We start from the raw sequence: 24,591 nt of genomic DNA on the forward strand, positions 1-24,591 counted from the left end.
CATATAATTGTAATAAAAAAGACATGGAGGAGAATACAGCACCACATACCTGTTACATCCAGTGACATCTCCTGTCATGTAGACCTTCTATTTCCTCTTCTCCTCCATTTGACCCAGACCACCATGGCAAATTCTTTTAGCCGCATCTCGTCTCTACAGCTTGTAACACAGACACGTTAGATTTCAAAATTTTTCCCTCAACCTCCTCATCCTGGTGTCCCCACAATGTCATCCTGCCACACCCAATACTGTGCCTGTTGTGCTCCCCAATGCCCCAGGAACTATACTGCTTAAAAAATAGTGACCCTGATAGATATAATTGGGGTAAATTATCAAACTGGTGTAAAGTAGAACTGGATTTCCAAAAGAGCTGTCAAATATGAAAGGTGGAATCTGATTGGCTGCTATGGGCAAGCCAGTTCTGCATTACACCAGTTTGATAAATTACCCCAAATGTCCCCAGCAGGTATAATGTCCCCTAGAGACCTCCAGTAATAATACCACCCTCTATTGTGCTCCAGGCAATAATCCCTGTATAGTGTCCCCAGAAATAATAGAATTGCCCCTATAGTGCCTCCCCAATAGCAACACCCCCATACAGTAATTTCCACCACACTGCCCCTACATAGTAATCCCCCCATAGTAATTTGCCCCCACACAGTAATTTCCCCCAAACTGCCCCCATATAGTAGTTTGCCCCCACACAGTAATTTGCCCCACACTGCCCCATATAGTAGTTTGCCCCACACAGTAATTTGCCCCACACAGTAATTTGCCCCACACTGCCCCATATAGTAGTTTGCCCCCACATAGTAATTTGCCCCACACTGCCCCCACATAGTAATTTGCCCCACACTGCCCCCACATAGTAATTTCCTCCACACTGCCCCCACATAGTAATTTCCTCCACACTGCCCCCACATAGTAATTTCCACCACACTGCCCCCACATAGTAATTTACATCACACTGCCCCCACATAGTAATTTACACCACACTGCCCCCACATAGTATGTTGCCCCCACACTGCAATTTTCCCACATAGCAATTTCCCCTACACAATAGTTTCCCCCACATAGTAATTTGCCCCCACACTGCCCCATATAGTAATTTGTCCCCACATAGCAATTTCCCCACACTTCCCCCACATAGCAATTTGCCCCCACACTGCCCCATCTAGTAATTTGCCCCCACACTGCCCCATCTAGTAATTTGCCCCCACACTGCCCCATCTAGTAATTTGCCCCCACATAGTAGTCCCTCTCATAATAATTTGCCCCCACATAGTAATTTGTCCCCACATAGTATTCCCTCTCATAATAATTTACCCCCACACAATAGTTTTCCCCACACTGCCCCCACATAGTAATTTGCCCCCACATAGTAATTTGCCCCCACATAGCAATTACCCCACACTGTCCCCACATAGAAATTATCCCACACTGTCCCCACATAGAAATTACCCCACACTGTCCCCACATAGCAATTACCCCACACTGTCCCCACATGGCAATTTCCCCCACACTGCCCCCACACAATAGTTTCCCCCACATAGTAATTTGCCCCCACATTGTCCCCACATAGCAATTACCCCCACACAATAGTTTCCCCCACACTACCCCCAGATAGAAATTTGCCCCCACATAGTAGTCCCTCCCATAATAATTTCCCCCCACACAGCAATTTGCCCCCACACAATAGTTTCCCCCACACTGCCCTATCTAGTAATTTGCCCCCACATAGTATTTCCTCTCATAATAATTTGCCCCCGCATAGTAATTTGCCCCCACATAGTATTCCCTCATAATAATTTGCCCCCACACTGCCCCATCTAGTAATTTGCCCCACATAGTATTCCCTCCCATAATCATTTGGCCCCATACAGCCCCCACATTACCCCCCATGTAATCGATTTATCTTCCCTAATAGGTCCTCCTGTGTCCCCCCCAAGTAGGCAAATGAAATTAAAAAATAAAAATGAACAAAAAATGAAAAAATAAATACTCACCTATGTCCAGGGCCAGGCGTTTGCTCGCAGAGGAAGTCGGGCGGGATGAGTCAGGTGCGTCACAGTGCTGCGTCCCGGCACAGGCGCGCGATGACGTCATCACATAGGCCTGAGGCCTATGCGGTGAATGCCGGTGATCGGCGACGGGACAGGGAGCTATGCGCTCCCGTGCCCCGCCGCAGTATGTGGGCGTTCAGGTCAGCGTTGGGCCCCCCAGCGGTGCTGGGCCCGGGGCTGCCGACCCGAACGTCCCTATTGTAATCCGCCACTGCCACTGGGGTGATCTCATGTGAGTGCCTGCCCTGCTGGTCTCCAACAGCCCACGCTGCACAGTCACGTGACCTGACTGCACGCAGCATCAGGTCATAGTGCGCTCTGTAAACAGTCAGGCTGGAGGAGACCAGGGAAGAAGCAGGACCGGAGAGGTAAGTGAGCACTTACCGCCATTGCCTCCGCCTCTCTCTTGCATACCAGAGGAGGCTTCCAGAAGCTCTAACTAGTATGAATAGGCACCCTCACACGCAGGGGCCCTGTGCAGCTGAACCGGCTGCACAGGCGATATGTCCGTCCCTGATACACACAACCTTGGATTCCTTTTCTAAGGCATGGGAGATCCCTGTTAATGCTCCAGCTGGATTGTGGCTTAGTTCTCCATCTCTTAAAGACCAAGGGTCACTAGAGCCAACTGCTAAATCCGAGTGGGATCCTCTGGAGTCCGTCGAGGGTGTCAGGGCGGATATCAAGTCTCTTCTCTGGTGTCACCTGGATCTTTCCTTCTGCTCCATAGTGAACACACCTAGGACAGAAGAAAATACCATACGCTCCTGGGGGATTTCTCCCCTCACGGTGCAATTAATTGCCAAATTCCAGCACCAATACCTTTGACTCAAGAGTAGAGAAAGGTATTGGGCTGATCTTCATTTGACAGGACCCCTCGTTATCCTAACACTGGTGTCTGAGCACCCTACCTTCAGAGGATCGCGTCCTCTGCTTCACATCCCTCTGCACCAGATAAGGATGGTCACCCTAATAGGTTGACATCCGAGGGGAGCTGTGGATGAAGCACCATCTTTTTCTTGATGGCACGGTATCCTTGTCCTACTCATGTGTACCCAGGCTGATTTCCCCCTGTCATCCTGTCTTGTGGAGACCAGCAGAATCCATGGCATAAATCATGCCTTGACTCTTCAGGTCTCCACAACACACAAACACAAGGCCACACTCTGCTGCTAATCATTCTGCATTCAATCCCAATGTTATTTCTGCTCACAAGGGACAGTGATATTATATTTATCCATGCATTGTAATGTATTTTCTGTGTGTTTTTGCATTTGTATGGTTCCCCTGTTACATCCATAGCAGGCATAGTTGGGTGTAGTTAGACATCCCAGACACTAGAGGGAGATAGGGAGCCCCTAGGATAAATGTCCAGGCCCAGACAGGGAGGAGTAAAATCTGTAGTCAGGAGTCTGTGGACACAGAAGTGAGAAGGCACCAGCCAGAGATATGCTGAGGGCCTCCTCCTGACATGCAGCTAGATAGTCCAGGCTTCTAGTTGCACCAGGAGGCTAGAGAAGGAGTACAGCCTGCCTGGAGACCAGTAATCCAGCTAACACAGATGAAGTAACCCCAGTAGTAGGAATGGACCTCCTGGGAGCAACCTGCAGCCACCTTCAAACCCAGCAGAGACAGAACACCCAGCTCAGAGAAGTAAGCTGAGGGAGAGGAAGTGGAGTTCACCCCTGCCGAGGGCCTGCGAGGGCCCTATGCCACTGCTGTGTCCCGTCCAAGGAAGAAATCTGAGGACTGGGAAATCGATGAGGACTATACAGGCTACGAGCGTGAACCAGCGCGCTCTCCAGAACCGGCCCATCATGCCTTTCAAGAGCGGGGCTCCTTTATCAGCCCGAATGTCTTTTGGTAACCAACAGTGGTGGAAAAGAGGGTGAGCCCATGGCCCTCATCTGAGCTGCCTCGCAGGGAGAAGACTATCCGAGAATTAGAAGATGTGGAAAGATTCCATGCTGCCCTGGACAACATCCGAAAAAGAAAAAGAGCGGACGCCTCACCTGAACCTGCAGCGGCTGCGCTGGATGCGCCATCTACTTCGCAAGTGCCGGCGGCGACAGCGGAGGACAGCGATCCCGAGACTGAAAGCCTAGATGACCAGATCGTGCGGCTGGAGAAACAGTTACGTGAGCTCCGCCAGATTGCCTCCGCCAGGATCTAGACTCCACCTAACCAGAAGGAAAAAGGACTTAAGGACTCGGACGTCTCCGGGTCTGAGGTGAGAGTACCTGTTCCTTCCAGCCGGCCACCTTTAGTGTCAGCACCTGCGGTGAGGTCTTCCTATGCTGTGCACTGACGCGCAGAGCCAGTTGTCCAGGAACCCACCGGACCACTTGCAGCAGCGGTATCCAGGCCAGTGCAGCAGCCCACAATTGTCATGCCTGCACCGGTGTGGTCAGCAACCGTGATTTCCCCTAGGCCTATGGGGCCAATACCTATTAGGGGTCCTTTCATGCTGCAGTTGCCCCCCAATACTGTGTTGTGGGCACATCTCACTACAGGCCCAATCCACAAATGGAGCCAGGGAGCACCACTGTGATGCCAAGTGGATTTGACATGCCCCTGTGAGTTGGCCTGCAAGGCCATTGATTTGATTTATTTTTGCCAAGGGACCCTATCAAAGTGGATTAACCCTTTTCAGGACAGGAGTCCTTTGTTGTTTTGGCCCTCTGTTGCTGCTGCCAGTTACCCACGGCTCAGTGGAGGCGGTAAACCACTGAAATACCAAATGCAGCAAGGCCATATTGTTTACAGGACCTCCTGCCTGCTTTCTCTCAGAGTGAAAAACCCAGTTGTGCCTATTTTTATGTTGCACCTTTGACCCTTTGCCACCCTTTTCAGGTTGATTGGAGGATCTTGCAGCACTTATTTTTATATGCCATTTAAATAATGTGGACTACTTTTATGTGCTGTGACTTTTATTATGCAACTTAAATTTTAAAGGGAATGTGCCCAGAGATGACTCTAACGTATATGGGCCTCTGAGTGTCACAACCAGACAGCTGAGAAGCTCTGACAGAAGCCTTTCAGAACCTCCTCCTTGAGTTTTCTTTGTTTTGAATTTCAGTTCCTCATCTCGTTAGCCTCTCTCAGCTGTCATGTAGTTGGACTGATTGCATCCCTTTAAATTCCTCCCCATAATACATTAGTGTGCGGCTTATACAACTTCCTGGAGTGTGTGTGCATGCTGATCCTATTTTCCAGCCTTCTACAAGATAAGTGCTGTACATTTATTTGTGATTTTCTGTTTGCTGGATCCCAGGTGACCCTGACTCCCTCCGTGTCTAGTGTGTCCACAGCAGTTTTCTGGGAGTAATAAAGAAACAAAAAGGAAAAAATGTTTTAAAAATGTTCCATCTATTACTATTGCCATGGTTGAGGCGGAAATTTAAGGTTTTCCGTTTGCTTGTAGTTCTCGTTTTGTCCTGCCTGCCAGGGTGGCGCTAGAGAGCAAGAACATTTTTTGTGAGATTTTTGTAGATAGTGGAGCAGCTGTCAATCTCATTGATAATCATTTTGCGATAACTCATGGTTTCCAGGTGTGCACTTTGGGAAAGGATATTCCTGTTTTTGCTATTGATTCCGCTCCACTTTCTCAGAAATCATTAAAGGGCATAGTTCACAATATTCGTTTAATTGTGAGTGATGCTCATGTTGAGGATGTGTCATGTTTCGTCCTTAGCGGATTACCTACTCCTCTTGTGTTGGGGCTACCCTGGCTCACTAAACATAACCCCACCATTGATTGGCAAGCGAGGCAAATAAATGGTTGGAGTGACTTTTGCAGAGAGAATTGCCTCACGACATCTGTTTCTGAGGTTTCTACTAAGACTGTACCATCTTTTCTCTCTTAATTTTTGGATGTGTTCTCTGAGAGTGATGTTCAGGACTTGCCCCCGTACAGGGAGTACGATTGCCCTATTAATCTCACCCCAGGCGCCAAGCTGCCTAAACCTCGTTTATACAATCTCTCCCAACCTGAAAGGGTCGCTATGCGTGCTTATATCTCTGAGAGTCTGAGAAAGGGACACATACGACCCTCGAAGTCACCTGTTGCCGCTGGTTTTTTCTTTGTTAAGAAAAAAGATGGTTCTTTAAGACCATGTCTGGATTTCAGGGAGCTGAACAGTATCACAATTCGCGACCCATATCCACTTCCTCTGATCCCGGACCTGTTTAACCAGATTGTTGGGGCTAAAGTTTTTTCCAAGTTGGATCTAAGAGGGGCATACAACCTGGTCAGAGAAGGAGACGAATGGAAGACGGCCTTCAATACCCCTGAGGGCCATTTTGAGAATTTGGTTATGCCTTTTGGTTTGATGAATGCTCCAGCCGTCTTTCAGCATTTTGTGAACAGCATTTTTTATCATTTAATGGGAAAATTTGTATTAGTGTATCTAGATGACATTTTGATATTTTCTCCTGATTTCAAAACTCATAAGGAACACTTACGTCAGGTCTTGCTCATCCTGCGGGAGAATAAATTGTACACTAAACTGAAAAAATGTGTGTTTGCGGTTCCAGAAATTCAATTTCTGGGGTTTCTTCTCTCCGCTTCTGGTTTTTGCATGGACCCCGAGAGGGTCTGCACTGTGCTTGAGTGGGAGCTTCCTGAGAATCAGAAGGCCCTGATGCGTTTTTGTGTTTTGCCAATTATTACAGGAAGTTTATTTTGAATTATTCCTCTGTTGTTAAACCACTCACTGATATGACTAGGAAGGGGGTAGATTTTTCCTCCTGGTCGGTAGAGGCGCGTAAGACCTTTTCTAATATCAAGGAGAGTTTTGCTTCCGCTCCCATCTTGGTACAACCTGATATTTCTCTACCCTTCATAGTTGAGGTTGATGCTTCTGAGGTGGGTGTGGGTGCGGTCTTGTCTCAGGGTCCCTCTCCTGCCAAATGGCGACGTGTGCCTTTTTCTCGAAGAAACTCTCCTCCGCAGAGAGAAATTACGTTGTGGGAGATAGGGAGTTGTTGGCCATCAAGTTGGCTTTTGATGAATGGCGCCATTGGCTAGAGGGAGCCAGACACCCTATTACCGTGTTTACTGACCATAAGAATCTGGCCTACTTGGAGTCAGCCAAGCGTCTGAACCTGAGACAGGTCAGATGGTCTTTGTTCTTTTCAAGATTTAATTTTGTTGTCACGTTCCGCCCTGGGGTTAAGAATGTGAAGGCGGATGCCCTGTCACGTTGTTTTCCGGGAGGTGGGAATTTTGAAGACCCGGGTCCCATTTTGGCTGAAGGTGTGGTGGTCTCTGCTCTTTATCCTGAATTGCAGGCAGAGGTTCAGGTAGCCCAGTCAGAGGCTCCTGATCTTTGTCCTCCTGGGAGGTTGTTTGCGCATCTCGCTTTAAGACACAAGATTTTTAAGGAACACCACGATACTGTCCTTGCTGGGCACCAGGGGGCAAGAGCCACAGTGGATCTCATCGCTCGGAGATTCTGGTGGCCGGCACTTCGTAAGTCGGTTGAGGGTTTTGTGGCAGCCTGATTCACGGCCATCAGGTCCTCTTCTTCCGTTACTCATTCCTTCCCATCTTTGGACACATCTGTCCATGGACTTCATGGACCGTTTTAGCAAAATGGTGCATTTCATTCCTTTTCCTGGCTTGCCCAATGCTAAGACGCTGGCGCAGGCATTTATTGATCACATTGTCAAATTGCATGGTATTCCTTCAGACATAGTCTCTGATAGGGGTACACAGTTTGTTTCCAGATTCTGGAAGGCTTTCTGTTCTCGCTTGGGGGTTCGGTTGTCATTCTCTTCTGCTTTCCACCCGCAGTCGAATGGTCAGAATCTGGAGACATATCTGCGCTGTTTTGTGGCGGAGAATCAGGAGGATTGGTGTTCTTTTTTGTCCCTTTGCTGAGTTTCCTTTAAATAACCGTCGTCAGGAGTCCTCTGTTAAGTCACCATTTTTTGGTGCATATGGGTTTAATCCGCAGTTTGGGACATTCTCTGGAGAGGGGGCTTCTGGTTTACCTTATGAGGACAGCTTCTCCTCGTCTTTGTCATCTATTTGGCAAAAGATTCAGGATAATCTAAAGAGCATGAGTGAAAGATATAAGCGTGTGGCGGATAAGAGACGTGTGCCTGGTCCGGACCTGAATGTTGGTGATCTGGTGTGGTTGTCTTCTAAGAATATCAAATTGAAGGTTCCCTCCTGGAAGTTGGGTCCTAAGTTTATTGGGCCTTACAAAATCTTGTCCGTCATCAATCCTGTTGCCTACCGTCTTGATCTTCCTCAGACTTGGAAGATTCATAATGTTTTTCATAAGTCCTTATTAAAACCTTATGTCCAACCCATTGTACCCTCGCCTTTGCCTCCTCCTCCGATTGTGGTTGATGGTAATCTTGAATTTCAGATCTCTAGGATTGTGGATTCTCGTGTTGTCCGCGGTTCTCTCCAGTACCTCGTTCATTGGGAGGGTTATGGTCCTGAGGAGAGGATGTGGGTCCCAGTGACGGACATTAAGGTCACTCGTCTCATCAGGGCTTTCCATAGGTCCCATCCTGAGAAGGTGGGCTCTGAGTGTCCGGGGTCCACTCGTAGAAGGAGGGGTACTGTCACCACCAGACATCTGAGAACCTCTGACAGACGTCCTTCAGAACCTCCTCCTTGAGGTCCCTTTTGATTTGCTTTCATTTTCTCATATCGTTAGCCTCTCTCAGCTGTCATGTAGTTGCACTGATTGCATCCCTTTAAATCCCTCCCCATACTGCATCACTTTGCGGGTTATATTACTTCCTGGAGTGTGTGCATGCTGATCCTACTACTGAGTCTTCTACAGATACGTTTTGTTCGTTCATTTGTGTTTTCCTGTTTGCTGGATCCCAGGTGACCCTGACTCCCTACGTATCAAGTGTAGGGAGCCGGTGGTCGTGTCCCCTCGCTATTATAGGGTGTTCAGGTGTTATACAGTCGAGGTACGAGGATATGCGATCATCTACCATTGGGATTTTTGCATAGGCTGAGCAGTTAGGGTGAGAGCCAGGTCTGATGCAGGGCTCTCCGTTTTGTTCCTTAGTTTTCCAGTCAGTCGGAACCAGTCAGTCGGATCTTCATTTAGTGTCTTCTAGTTTTCTGTACACCTTCCGTGACAGATCTCCAATTTGGACTCATCAGACCAAAGCACAGATTTCCACTGGTCTAATGTCCAATCCTTGTGTTCTTTAGCCCAAACAAGTCTCTTCTGCTTGTTCCCTGTCCTTAGCAGTGGTTTCCTAGCAGATATTCTACCATGAAGGCCTGATTCACACAGTCTCCTCTTATCAGTTGTTCTAGAGATGTGTCTGCTGCTAGAACTCTGTGTGGCATTGACCTGGTCTCTAATCAGAGCTGCTGTTAACCTGCGATTTCTGAGGCTGGTGACCCGGATGAACTTATCCTCCACAGCAGAGGTGACTCTTGGTCTTCCTTTCCTGGGGCGGTCCGCATGTGAGTCAGTTTCTTTGTAGCGCTTGATGGTTTTTGTGACTGCACTTGGGGACACTTTCAAAGTTTTCCCAATTTTTCGGACTGACTGACCTTCATTTCTTAAAGTAATGATGGCCACTCGTTTTTCTTTACTTAGCTGCTTTTTTCTTGCCATAATACAAATTCTAACAGTCTATTCAGTAAGACTATCAGCTGTGTATCCACCTGACTTCTCTACAAGGCAACTGATGGTCCCAACCCCATTTATAAGGCAAGAAAACCATTTCAGGTGACTACCAAGAGTGTGCAAAGCAGTAATTAAAGCAAAAGGTGGCTACTTTGAAGAACCTAAAATATGACATATTTTCAGTTGTTTCACACTTTTTTGTTATGTATATAATTCCACATGTGTTAATTCATAGTTTTGATGCCTTCAGTGTGAATCTACAATTTTCATATTCATGAAAATAAAGAAAACTCTTTGAATGAGAAGGTGTGTCCAAACTTTTGGTCTGTACTGTATATATGTATATATATATATATATATGTAGAAATGGGACAGCACTCCAAGCCCTGCTTGAGAAAGGCTCAGTTGTGAGCTGAAACGTTGCTATTATTTTTTCACATGGGTGAATAAAGATATCTATCCTTTTCAAGTCTTGGAGTGCTGTCCCATTTCTACATATATAATAAGGGTGAAGCTCATTCCCTTGGACATAGCACCTGAGCCAGTGTACTGGTGCCGCCGAATTCCTTTTTGCTATATATATATATGTATATATATATATATGTATGTATATGTGTGTATATATGTGTATATATATATATATATAAAATATATATATATATCAATTTTAGTTAGTACTAGTTTAGATTGCTGCACCGGTCAGTATTGTCAATTACGTCTGCGCAGGGTTAGTGCCTTTTTTTTTTTTTAGCCTTTTTTTCAAAATTTTTATCTTATTCTTTCACTTATCTGTTCTTTCTTTCTCTTTTTTTCTTTATCATAAATTTTATTTTAATTCATTCAATCATTACAAGCCCCCTCACGTGTTAAATCACTACATACACCCCCCGGACACTTTTCACTTTACATACACCAATAAAAATAAAAATGTCCAATTCATCCCAGAGAATGTACTCCGCTGAAGAGGCATACGCCATCCTTGCCTCTGTAACGGAGTCTGCAAGTGAGGGAGAAGAGGATGCCACATTCCTCTACTCCTCTACTCCTTCATCATCATCGTCATCCGGTGATGAGGGACCCTCAAGGAGATGCCCCAAGAGAGATGAAGTAGCCTCCCCCCAGTGATCCCCTATGGACCACACCGCCTGAGGATTATGAGCCCCAAATTCCAGAGTTTGTGGGAAACTCTGGAATTCAGATTGACTGCACGGGCTTCACAGAAATAGATTTTCTCAAAATCCATTTCTCTGACGATCTCATAAATTTGATGGTGACCCAAACAAATTTGTATGCCCAGCAGTTTATTGCTCAAAACCCGACATCCTCATATGCTAGACCCCTAGGTAAATGCAGCAGACATTAAGAAGTTTTGGGGACTCTTACTGCATATGGGCCTGGTAAAAAAAAAACTAAATTAGACAATATTGGAATTCAGATGTCTTGTACCACACTCCAATTTACAATATGGCCATGTCCCGCTCAAGATTTGAATCCATTTTGAAATTCCTACATTATAATAATAAAGCACAGTGCCCCCCCCCCCTCAAAATGACCCAAATTTTGACCGTCTATTCAAAATAAGAGGTGTTCACCCCAGAAAAAGAAATTAGCATAGATGAGTCTTTTGTACATTTTAAAGGAAATGTTAAATTTCGCCAGTACCTGCCCAGCACAGAATAAAAATGTACCAGCTGTGCGAAAGTTCCTCCGGGTACACCTACAGGTTCCGGGTTTATGAGGGGAAAGATTCCCGGATAAAACCCCCTGAATCGCGCGCCTGTGTTGATTCGGCGCAGGCGCTCTGAGATAAGGAGGCTCGCCTCCTCAGCACTCCCTCAGAGCGCCTGAGCCGAATCAACACAGGCGTGCGATTTTTGAAAAGCTGACAGGGCTGGCCGGAGGAGGAGATCGCGGCTGGCCCTGTCAATCAACACAAGGAGGGGGCGGTTTTCTGCGGCTGCTACCAGCAAGTAGACGCCCTACTTGCTAGTAGAAAGGTAATTAGCATATCATAAAAGTACGTTTTGGGCAAAATCTACTGAACGAAAATTATTAACATAATGTATGGCAATATGGCAGGATAGGGATTATAAGTAGACAAAAAAAAAATGTGTTTAGTGGGGTGACAGAAGCCCTTTAACTCCTTGTGAAAGGGTAAAAATTGGAGTCTGCTAGTAATTTTTCATTTTTACAAATGTGTGCTTTGAAATGCTTATCTTAAGTAATTCTGCCTTCTGTGAGACACCTGTTTGGAAAAACTATCCTTTCCACCACTTAAAATGTTTGTATGGGGGTGCTCTTTCCGAAATGGGGTCACTTCTTGTTTTTTTTATTTTATTTCTGGGGACCTCAGGAAATTTTTTAAATGAGACATGACAGCTAAAATCCATGTCTGCCAATTCAGGTCAGCAAAATCCATATTTAGCTGTTTGTATCTAGAGCCCTGCGATGCGCCCATACATCATTTTATGAGCACATATTAGGTGTTTGCTTATTCGGGGGGAAATGGGAAACAAAATGTGGGGTGCATTTTGTCCTGTTACCCCTTGTGAAAGTGAAAAATGTGGGTGTAAAGAAACTTTTTCTGGATTTTTTTTTTTCATTTTTCATTTTCACAGCCAAGCGTTTCCTAATTCTGTGAAACGCCCGATGGGTATAAGTGCTCACTACACACCTTGAAATATTCCTTGAGGGGTGTAGTTTCCGGAATGGGGTCATTTTTTGGGGATTTCCACTCTAGAGGTTACCTCAGGGTGTCTTTATATGCAACATAGTTCCCAAAAGCCAAACCTGCAAAATCTGTCCTCCAAAAGCCCTATGGTGCTACTTCCCTTTTGGACCCTGCCATGCACCCATACATCATTTTATGAGCACATATTAGGTGTGTTGGCGTTTTCGGGGGAAATGGGGAACAAAATGTGGGGTGCATTTTGTCCTGTTACCCCTTGTGAAAGTGAAAAATGTGGGTGTAAAGAAACTTTTTCTGGAATTTTTTTTTTCATTTTTCATTTTCACAGCCAAGCGTTTCCTAATTCTGTGAAACGCCCGATGGGTATAAGTGCTCACTACACACCTTGAAATATTCCTTGAGGGGTGTAGTTTCCGGAATGGGGTCATTTTTTGGGGATTTCCACTCTAGAGGTTACCTCAGGGTGTCTTTATATGCAACATAGTTCCCAAAAGCCAAACCTGCAAAATCTGTCCTCCAAAAGCCCTATGGTGCTACTTCCCTTTTGGACCCTGCCATGCACCCATACATCATTTTATGAGCACATATTAGGTGTGTTGGCGTTTTCGGGGGAAATGGGGAACAAAATGTGGGGTGCATTTTGTCCTGTTACCCCTTGTGAAAGTGAAAAATGTGAGTGTGAAGCAACTTTTGGGGGAAACAATTTAATTTTTCATCTTCACAGCCAAGCGTTTCCTAATTCTGTGAAACACTCAATGGGTCAAAGTGCTCACTACACACCTTGAAATATTCCTTGAGGGCTCTTGTTTCCAGAATGGTGTTACTTTTTGGGGGTTTCCACTCTAGGGTTACCTCAGGGTGTGTTCAATTGCAAGATGGCGCCTGTGAATTATTCCGGTGAAATCTGCCTTCCAGATTTGGTGCTCCTTTCCTTCTGACTCCTGTGGTATGCCCATATAGCAGTATACAAGCACATATGGGGTATTGTTGTAATCAGGAGAAAATGGGCAATAAATTAGGTGGTACATTTTCTCCAGTTCCCCCTTTTGAAAGGGAAAAATTTAGGCCTAAAGTCAATTTTTCTTGAAAAAATTGCAATTTTTAATTTTCACAGCCAATTCCATGTTTTACCTTTGAGGACAAAGTTCTCACTAAACATCTTGAAATATTCCTTGAAGGGTGTCGTTTCCAGAATGGGCTCACTTTTTGGGGATTTCCACTCTAGGGGTACCTCAGGGTGTCTTTATATGCGACATAGCTCCCAAAAGTCAATCCTGCCTCCAAAAGCCCTATGGCGCTACTTCCGTTTTGGACCCTACCATGTACCCATACATCATTTTATGAGCACATATTGGGTGTTGGCGTATTCGGGGGGGGGGGGGAATGGGGAACAAAATGTGGGGTGCATTTTGTCCTGTTACCCCTTATGAAAGTGAAAAATGTGGGTGTAAAGCAACTTTTTGGGAAAAAATGTTTAATTTTTTATTTTCACATCCAAGCATTTCCTAATTCTGTGAAATGCCCGATGGGTCAAAGTGCTCACTACACACCTTGAAATATTCCTTGAGGGGTGTAGTTTCCAGAATGGGGTGACATTTGGGGGGTTTCCACTGTAAGGCCACCTCAGGGTGTCTTCACATGCCACATTGCTTTGAATTACCATTCCAGCTAAATCCGCTCTCCAAAAGAAACGTGGCACGTCGGGAACATCTTTCTAGGGTATATTAGGGATTCTGCCCAGGTATCCGGACGGGGTCCCCCCTTTCCGGGCGGGTGCTCTGTATAGATAGGTAGGGCATTTCTAGCCCCCTCTCCATCTTTACAGGGTAATATAGGGCCAGTTGTTCCTTCTACCGCTTTGTTGCAAGTCACCAGGAATCACCAGTCTGTCTAATCCCTAATTTACACTAGAAAGATGTTCCCGACGTGCCACATTTCGTTGGAATAACTCATCAGGGGAAACAGGCAATCTAAGGGTATGCTGAGTATACAAAAAGAACTTTGGATAGGCAAAATTACTGGGTACAACAAGATACTGAGTACAAAATACTGCTGGGTACAAAAAATCTGCTGAGTACATCAGTTATGCTGAATACAAAAGTATGCTGAGTACATAGGTTATACTGAGTACATCAAACTCCCTACTTTTGGGGGCCCAAAAGTAGGGAAAGCAAAGAAATAAAAAAAACAGACTAAGGGAGTAATTATACTAGACTCATCCGTCCTTTCGGGACGGGTGCTCTGTATAGATAGGTAGGGCATTTCTAGCCCCCTCTCCATCTTTACAGGGTAATATAGGGCCAGTTGTTCCTTCTACCACTTTGTTGTAAGTCACCAGGAATCACCTGTCCGTCTACCTGTGTTACAATGAAGAACCTCTAATTCGCCCAGCTGTATACAGATTACATATCCAAGAGAGCACACCAGGGTACCAGATTCAGTTTGGGGTCTGTGAACGTTTCACATCCTCCCAACTATCCATCACGTCTGGATTGGTGAGATTGATACTTTTCTTTTTCCACTTACATTGTTTTCTTTGGTCCCATTCACTTTGGGTAGTGTACTACATGCTGTCTCAGCAAGGCATGCATTGAATTACTTGTGTATTGTATGTCTTTTTGGTGTGGAGATAGTTTTATGTGATTAATAGAAAAAAAAAAATTGTTCAAAAACATTTCAGAGACCCAAAAGTCCTTGTAAGGACTATTGTGTGTGACAGCAGCAATATATGTTTGTAGCGCAACCTGCGCTAAATTGCTCAGTGTTAGGGAGAGCTGTGCATAGGAAGGGACAGACAGTGTAGGGAGTGTAATAGGAAGATTTTCATGCAAAAAACTTTTCAGAGACCCAAAAGTCCTTTTAAGGACTATTGTGTGTGACAACAGTAATATATATTTTTAGCACATGTTGCGCTAAATACCATGTAATTCCACGTTCCAAATGTTGGCCAGGCTTTGTGAGCAGCAGAAGGCAGTAGTGGAAAACAAGCTGCAAGATATTCGTCACCTTTCCAGTTAGCTTCCACTATTTACAAGCGAGGAGTGGTCATGGATGTTTGACCTCTGTGAGGTTTTAAGAAACTTTGAGGAATCAACACAGATGGTGAGCGACTATAACGCTATTATCAGCATAAACATCCCACTTCTGTGTCAACTGAAACACTCGCTGCTCACAATTAAGGACGACACTTTGCATGTGGAAGAGGTGGAAATGGGGGAAGACATTACACAGCGTGATAGCTAGACCACCCTCAGTTCGTCTTCTCAGCGCGAATTGGACGATGAAGAGGAGGAGCAGGAGACGGTTGCCTCCAGTACAGAGGGTAATACCCATGGAAGTTTAATTCCATCTTTTCAGCGTGGAAGAGGAGGAAGAGGATGAGAAGATTGAGAGTGATCCTCCTGATGACGACAGCGAAGTCTTGCCTGTTGGTACTCTGGCACACATGGCTGACTTCATGTTAGGCTGCCTGTCTGGCGTTATACGCATTTTGGACAACGCAAATTACTGGTTGTTCACCCTTCTCGACCCCCGCTACAAAGAGAACTTCTCATTTCTCATTCATCTGGTGGAGAGGACGAGCAAAACGGTGCAATACCAGAAGATCCTTGTTGAAAAATTGCTCCAAAAATTTCCATCTGACAACACTGACGGCAGAGTCCGTAGTTCCTTGGCCAACCGAGGAGGGGAGACAAGAGGAACACACAGCAGTTCCAACAGAGGCAGGGAAACACTCTCCAAAGCCTGGAAAAGTTGCATGACCCCCCCGCCAGCACCCTCACCCTGATGCTTGGCCTAGTGTCGCAAGGAGAGAAGTACATAGCAGACCGTGTCAGAGTCCTCAATGATACCTTAGTGCTTTACAACTACTGGGTGTCCAAGCTGGACACGTGGCAGGAACTGGCGCTCTACGCCTTGGAGATGCTGGCCTGCCCTGCCGCCAGCGTTTTGTCTGAGCGGGTATATAATGCTGCTAGTGGCATTATAACAGATAAGCGTATCCGCCTGTCAACTGAAAATGCTGACAGGTTGACTCTTATAAAAATGAACAAGGCCTGGATTGACCATGACTTCTCGATTCCACCAGAGGAAAGCTGATGAACATAAAGGCACTTTAAATGTGTTGTTAATAATGTACTGAATACATTGTATTCCCATTTACCCCTTCCACCACAAACTAGGGTATATGGTTGAATCTTCCTTTTCTCATCCTCCTTCTCTTCTTACATCATATCAACACATGCTTATTCGTCGCATATAATGCCCTCACATATATTCCCTTCACATATAATGCTTTACAGGGTCAGCTCAGCTCCAGACCATCACATATAATTTTTTAGAGGGTCAGCTTACCAGCAGGCCCTCGCATATAATGTTTTACAGGGTCAGCTCAACAGCAGGCCCTTGCATATAATTTTTTAGAGGGTCAGCTCACCAGCAGGCCCTCACATATAATGTTTTACAGGGTCAGCTCACCTGCAGGCCCTCGCATATAATGTTTTGGAGGGTAAGCTCATCTTCAGGCCCGCACCTAAAATCTTTTACATGGTCAGCTCATCAGCAGGCCCTCACCTAAAATCTTTTACAGGGTCAGCTCACCAGCAGGGCCTCACCTAAAATCTTTTACAGGGTCAGCTCACCTGAAGGCCCTCGCATATAATGTCTTAGAGGGTCAGCTCACCTGGAGGTCCATACCTCAAATCTTTTACAGGGTCAGCTCACCAGCAGGCCCACATCTAAAATCTTTTACAGGGTCAGCTCACCAGTAGGCCCGCACCTTAAATCTTTTACATGATCAGCTCACCTGCAGGCCCTCGCATATAATGTTTTAGAGGGTCAGCTCACCTGCAGGCCCTCACCTACAACCTTTTCGAGGGTTAGCTCACCAGCAGGCCCGCACCTAAAATATTTTATAGGGTCAGCTCACCAGCAGGCCCGCATCGAAAATCGTTTACAGGGTCAGCTCACCAGCAGGCCCGCACCTCAAATCTTTTACATGATCAGTTCACCTGCAGGCCCTCGCATATATTGTTTTAGAGGGTCAGCTTGCCTGCAGGCCCTCACCTACAACCTTTTAGAGGTTCAGCTCACCAGCAGGCCCTTGCATATAATTTTTTACAGGGTCAGCTCACCAGCAGGCCCTCGCATATAGTTTTTTACATGGTCAGCTCACCAGCAGGCCTTCACCTACAATCTTTTATATGGTCAGCTCACCAGTAGGCCCGCACCTAAATTTTTTTACAGGGTCTGCTCAACTGAAGGCCCTCATATATAATGTTTTAGAGGGTCAGCTCACCTGCAGGCCTGCACCTAAAATCTTTTACAGGGTCAGCTCACCAGCAGACCCTCGCATATATAGTTTTTTACAGGGTCAGCTCACCAGCAGGCCCTTGCATATGATTTTTTTACAGGGTCAGCTCACCAGCAGGCCTTCACCTATAATCTTTTACAGGGTAAGCTCACCAGCAGGCCTGCAACTAAAATCTTTTACAGGGTCAGCTCATCTGCAGGCCCAGACCTAAAATATTTTACAGGGTCAGATCACCTGCAGCCCCTCACCTAATTATACCTAATGGGTAATGTGCGCGCATGCTGCCGTGCTTGGATGTGGTAGCCGTAGCTGTTTCTCAGGCTCCCTCTCTGGAATGGAACCCTGAAGTTGATAGGCCATACATCCGAATGGATCATCGCTGTCACGGGGATGTGCGATCAGCCCCAAGTTATCTAGAGTCACCAAAGTGGCAGCAGGCCCTCACTCATAATCTTTACATGGTCAGATCAGCAGGCCCTTGCCCTTGCCAAATGTTTTTAAGGGTCACCAGCAGGCCATCAATCATAATTTTTCAAGGCTGTGTATGATGCCCTCCTTTATGTCTAACAAAGGATGTATTGTAGTGCCGATTCCTTGTAATTTTTGGCAGCCCTTTAACTTAGTGTATAGGCTTTATGAGTGAAGGAGTCCCACTACATGAACAATTGTACCACAATGTGAATGAGGCCCTCCTTTATGTGATATACAGGTTGTATTGGAGTGCCTCTCCCTTGTAATTTTTGGCAGCACTTGCACTTTATATACAAGTAAATATACAGGAAAGAATTTTTCCTCTAAAATTGATTTTATTCAGTTTTGTGCGTATTATTGTCAGTCTGTAAAAGTTGCGTACTACTCGGATTAAATCGTTCCCAGCAGCGACCTGGGAGTCCAAGATGCATCCATACATCCTCCCCATGCTGTTCCCGAACCATTTCAGTGGTGTTTCCATCAATTTCTGACCTTTCTTCAGAGCAGGGGGTGCCTGGTTTAATGCTCCGGATCTCTAATTCAATTCCATTATACTTGGGTGCTCGGTAGAGCACCTGAGCATCCTGATGAGTTTGGCCCGAGCCCTCGAGCTTGGTGCTTGATCAACATTAATATTGAATACACTGACATTAAATTCCAAGTTCGTGGTTGTCTATGGGAAGCTTTGACTTCTATAGTAATTGTGCTTTTTTTAGGGAAATTGACATTTATCCAAAAAATCCTGGGAATAAATATGAGAACAGTCCCCATAGTACAATACAGAAGTCAAGTTTGTGAGAACCAAGACAAAGCTCAGCTCATTACATAGTAAGTAGAATCAATGTTTTCTCACAGCTACTCATCTAAGAAGGAAAGAGTAAAAGAACCTTCTAAGTAGGAAATGCTGTCTACAGGACTTTTGAGTTTTTGATCTTATAATCAGGGCCGGTGCAAGGATTTTTGCCAACACAAGCGAAGCCCCCTTCGCAGCTCACCTGACCCTGGTCCCGTCTGCAGCAGCTGGCTTCTACTCTGTGTGGTCCTGGTATCTTCTCTCTGCTTCAGACAATCGCTGGTTTGAGGACCATATTTTTCGCCCCCTAAGACACACCGGCCCATAAGATGCACCTAGGTTTTAGAGGATAATAAGAAAAAAATACTTTCCATTGCACCTCAGGTCATACCAGTAATCAGACCCCCAATGTTAATAAGACCTCAGATCAGACCCCCAATGCTTCAGATCCTCCCCCCATGTCAGCCATCATGCCCCCATGTCAGCCATCATGCCCTCTTGTCAGCCATTAGCTCTCCATGTCAGCCATCAGCCCCCCATGTCAGCCATCAGCCCCCCATGTCAGCCATAATGCCCACATGTCAGCCATCATGCCCCCATGTCAGCCATAAGCCCCCCATGTCAGTCATCAGCCCCCCATGCCAGCTATTATGCCCCCATGTCAGCCATCAGCCCCCCATGCCAGCTATTATGCCCCCATGTCAGCCATCAGCCCCCCATGCCCCTATGTCAGCCATCATGCCCCCATGTCAGCCATGGAAGCGCTTCATTAGTATTTGCCCCATACGACCCAGGGGCGAAAAATACGGGGTATTTAAAAAAATATGTTTTATTTTTCCGATATCCCGTCTCTGCGCCCTAAGGCAGCCGCTTGGTCTGCCTTATTATAGCACCGGCCCTGCTTATAATCTCCAGTATCTACAGCTTTTATTAGATAAGGTTATTTTATATGAACACTGCTTACTTTATGCCATGTACCATCAAGGCCAATTTCGTATATTACCAGGGTTATCTATTTCTCCAATGCTTAATATTGAGCTAGAATGATGAAGAACCGGGTATCCAGTGCGCCTTATGGTGTTTATGTAATCTTCTACTTATTGCTTATATCTAGTGATCATATCTAGGATTAGCGATTTTAGTTTATATGTGTTTTCTTCCAGTGTTTTAGGCTCTCAGAATCCAGTTCCTGTCTCTGTGGAGCATTCAAGCCCAAGTCTATGTTACGCTGCTATAATAGGGTGTGGAGTCTGAGAAATCCCTGTTTATTAACCTTAAAGGCTATGTATACCTTCAGAGGCAATTTTTTTATGATTGCACTTTACTCATTTTGGGCTAAAAATTTTTTATTTTCAATTGATCTTTATTAAAACTATTGAGACATTCTGTCGCAAAGGGTAAACTGTCTAGCTGTGTGAATGTACATTTTACTTTCACTTTGTGCTGGTCATCTAATAACCCTTATTTGTAATTTACTAAGAAGTCATAAAAACTTACTGAAAAGGAAATGTGTCACCATAAATTTGAATCCTGTCTGATGAGCATCCGCTGTCACTTGGTCAGCATTTGGTCAGTAATCCATCAGTAATGCTAAGGCCCAAAAAAATATTTGGAGTGGATCCAAAAGAGAGATGACACATGAATGCAATATTTGCATGTCTTCTGTGTTTTGTACTCACTCCTGCTTTTGGCTACCTAATCATTAGTGTTGAGCGCGAATATTCGAATTGCAATTTTTTTCTCTCGAATATCGTAACTTTGAGATTTCGCGAATATTTAGAATATAGTTCTATATATTCGCGAAATCGAATATTCTTTTTTTTTTGTTTTTTTTAAATTGTTATATTTTTTTTCTTTCCCACTTCCCTAAAGTTGTTCTTACCTGTCCTTTGGATTCCTGGCTTCCTGGCTGCTCCAGTCAGTGCCCGTTGCCGCTTCTGCCGACTTCCGTGCTCATGGAGCATCCCCATCACCATGGGAACGTCTCCATATACTAGAATGTACTGTCGGATTTGAGAATTACATTGAAATCGCAATTCGATTAATTAAAGTTATAATAATCGAATTGCGATTTCAACTTAACACTGCTATATTCCATATTCGTTAATTCTAGCCTAATATGGAATATAGCAGTGCTAAGTTGAAATCGCAATTCGATTAATTCAAGTTATAATAATCGAATTGCGATTTCAACTTTTTACGTATATTCTTAATATTGCTCTAACTTCGTCTTTTAGAATATTCGTAATATTCTAAAAGACGAAGTTAGAGCAATATTACGAATATTCTAAAAGACGAAGTTAGAGCAATATTACGAATATTCTAAAAGACGAAGTTAGAGCAATATTAAGAATATTCGTAAAATACACATATAGATTGTAATTTAGCTAATATACTGCTATAGTAATTTTTTTAATAGTGTACATATTTTACAAAACTTAAGTTCAGAAGAGGCAAAAAAAAATTGAGAAAAAAAAGGATTATAGCACTATATTAGCTAAATTACAATCTATATGTGTATTTTATGAAAATTCTTAATATTGCTCTAACTTCGTCTTTTAGAATATTACGAATATTCTAAAAGACGAAGTTAGAGCAAAATTAATAATATTTGTAAAATACACATATTATCCTAGCCATAGTCAATTAGTCATAGGAACGTTGCCTTATACTATCAAAAGAAAAATCGCAACACGCGATTAATTAAATCGCATATTATTCGCGATAATTGGAATAATTACGAATGTTCGATTTCGAGAAATATAACACGAATATTCAATCTAAATATCGCAAAATCGAATATGGCACCTCCCGCTCATCCCGCTCATAAGGCAATCCTGATGCAAAATAGGGGCCATGTCATACTGATTATTTTCATCAAAGGAAGAAATATTGGTACGGTAGTTGTAGAGTCAAATCACTATCACTGAGAACAACTACCTAAAACTTAACTTTTATTAAAGATCATTAAACACAGATCCCTTAGAGGGGACCAATAAAACACATGAACAAGCACACATTAGAGCTATTCAAGGCCAGGTAGACAATGATTGCTGCTGGATGGAGGAGTGGGGCAACACGTACGGGTTCCTAGTGTCTGTCCCTAAATATCCCTCAGCATATCCTCTGCCCAGAGATGCACCTGGATGGTCGGAGCACTCTGTCCGCATGCCTTGTCCACCTGTTCTTATAAAACCCTTGCTTAGGTAAAGTACCCTATACGTAATCTACCAGGAAAAAATTATACTGAGCTAGTCATACAGGCCTTACAGCTGCTACAGAGGTAGCATCATTAGTGTGTCTCATTTTTCTGTCCTTCTGACAGATCAGAAGAAGGGCCGAATACATGGTGATGTCAACAAGGCCAAGAAGGCAAAATAGAAACCCTGTCATAGAGTGCGAAGGGTGGGACCGGCATGAGAAGACCACAGATTGGCTCAATGACAGAGTGTTGAGTTGGCAGCAACATGAATAGACCACAGAGTGCTGAGTTGGCAGCAGCATGAGGAGACCACAAAGGAGTGAGTTGGCAGCAGCATGAGGAGACCACACAGTGGGGAGTTGACAGCAGTATAAGGAGACCACAGAGTGTTGAGTTGGCAGCAGCATGAAGAGACCACAGAGTGGTGAGTTGGCAGCAGCTTGAGGAGACCACAGAGTGATGATTTGGCAGCAGCATGAGGAGACCACAGAGTGGTGAGGTGGCAGCAGCATGGGGAGACCACATAGTGGTGAAGTGGCAGCAGCATGAGGATACTACAGAGTGGTGAGGTGTCAGCAGCTTCAGGAGACCACAGAGTGGCCCAGTGACAGGGTGTTGGGGTGGCAGCAGCATGAGGAGTCCACAGAGTGACCCAGTGACAGAGTGTTGAGGTTTCAGCAGCATAAGGAGACAACAGAGTGGCCCAGTGACAGAGTGTTAAGGTGCCAGCATCAGGAGACCACAGAGTGGTGAGGTGACAGCAGTATCAGGAGACCATTGAGTGCTGAGGTGGCAGCAGTATCAGGAGACCAAACAGAGTGGCCTAATGTCAAAGTGTTGAGGTGGCAGCAGCATCAGGAGACCACAGAGTAGCCCAGTGACAAAGTAGAGAGGTTAGTGGCAATAGCAGTACCAGCTGAAAATACTGGGTGGCAGAAGGAGCACCTAGCAGCTGGTGTGTGGCATCAGAATAGTAGTTGAAGCAGGTAACCAGAATAAACAGTTTTTTTTTTTTACATGGTTTGGGTGTAGCACCATGGATGATCTAATGTGATACATCAGGCATTGGTGTGTAGAAATCCTGGCTGATCCACGCCTGATTCATCTTGACAAAGGTCAGTCTCTCCACATTTTGGGTGGACAGGCCAGTTCTATTTGGGGTAACCATAGCCCCCGCTGCATTAAACACCCGCTCTAATGCCACACTACTGGCTGGGCAGGAAAGCTTTTCCAGGGCCAACTGACTACATAGGATGTCTCTATAGTAGTTCAGCTTGTTCTCTCTCTCAGTCAGTGTACTCACTCCTGCTTTTGGCTACCTAATCAGATTCATGAGCCAATCCTGATGCAAATTAGGGACCATGTCATACAGGTCTTACAGCTGCTACATAGGTAGCATCCGTTGTGTGTCTCATTTTTCCGTCCTACTGACAGATCAGAAGAAGGTTCAAATACATGGGGTTGTCAACAAGGCAAAAAGGCAAAATAGGAGCCCCGTCATAGAGTGGGGAGGGTGGGAATGGCAAGAGAAGACAACAGATTGGCTCAGTGACAGAGTGTTGAGTTTGCAGCAGCATGAGGAGACCACAGAGTGTTGAGTTTGCAGCAGCATGAATAGACCACAGAGTGGTGAGGTGGCAGCAGCATGAGAAGACCACAGAGTGTTGAGTTGGCAGCAGCATGAGGAGACCACACAGTGCTGAGTTGGCAGCAGCATGAGGAGACCACAGAGTGTTAAGTCAGCAGCAGCATGAGGAGACCAAAGAGTGGTGAGTTGGCAGCAGCATGAAGAGACCAAGAGTGTTGAGTTGGCAGCAGCATGAGGAGACCACAGAGTGGTGAGTTGGCAGCAGCATGAGGAGACCACAGAGTGGCCCAGTGACAGAGTGTTCAGTTGGCAGCAGCATGAGGAGACCACAGAGAGTTGAGTTGGCAACAGCATGAGGAGACCACAGAGTAGTAAGGTGGCAGCAGCATGAGGAGACCACAGAATGGTGAGGTGGCAGCCGCATGAGGCGACCACAGAGTGTTGAGTTTGTAGCAGCATGAGGAAACCACACAGTAGTTCCCTATTTTGGACTGGTAGCGAGGGTGGAGAGCCAGTAGTCATCCCTCTGCCGAATGGAGACAATTTGCAGCATGCCATTTGAGCAAGTGACTCGGAGGGACTCCCTGCCTCCATATCCACTGCATACTGCCACGGTGTGTCTGGTTCATCTGCCTCATCTTTCTCATCTCCCTGTAGGTCCTCCAGCTGTTCCTGCTCCTCCTGATCCTTCTCCTCTGTCACCTATATAGAAAAACCACCCATTTCTCTACATATTGCTTGTGCTCCAATGTCCTCCTCCTCCAATTCAGCCCCCACAGGGCTCATGTGGCCGTGAGATGTAGGCACCACGCCTCCAGTCCCCTGACCAGCCAGTTTAGCAGCATCTATTCCAGG

The sequence above is a fragment of the Bufo gargarizans genome, chromosome 2, assembly GCF_014858855.1.
Source record: "Bufo gargarizans isolate SCDJY-AF-19 chromosome 2, ASM1485885v1, whole genome shotgun sequence".
NCBI lineage: Eukaryota > Metazoa > Chordata > Amphibia > Anura > Bufonidae > Bufo > Bufo gargarizans.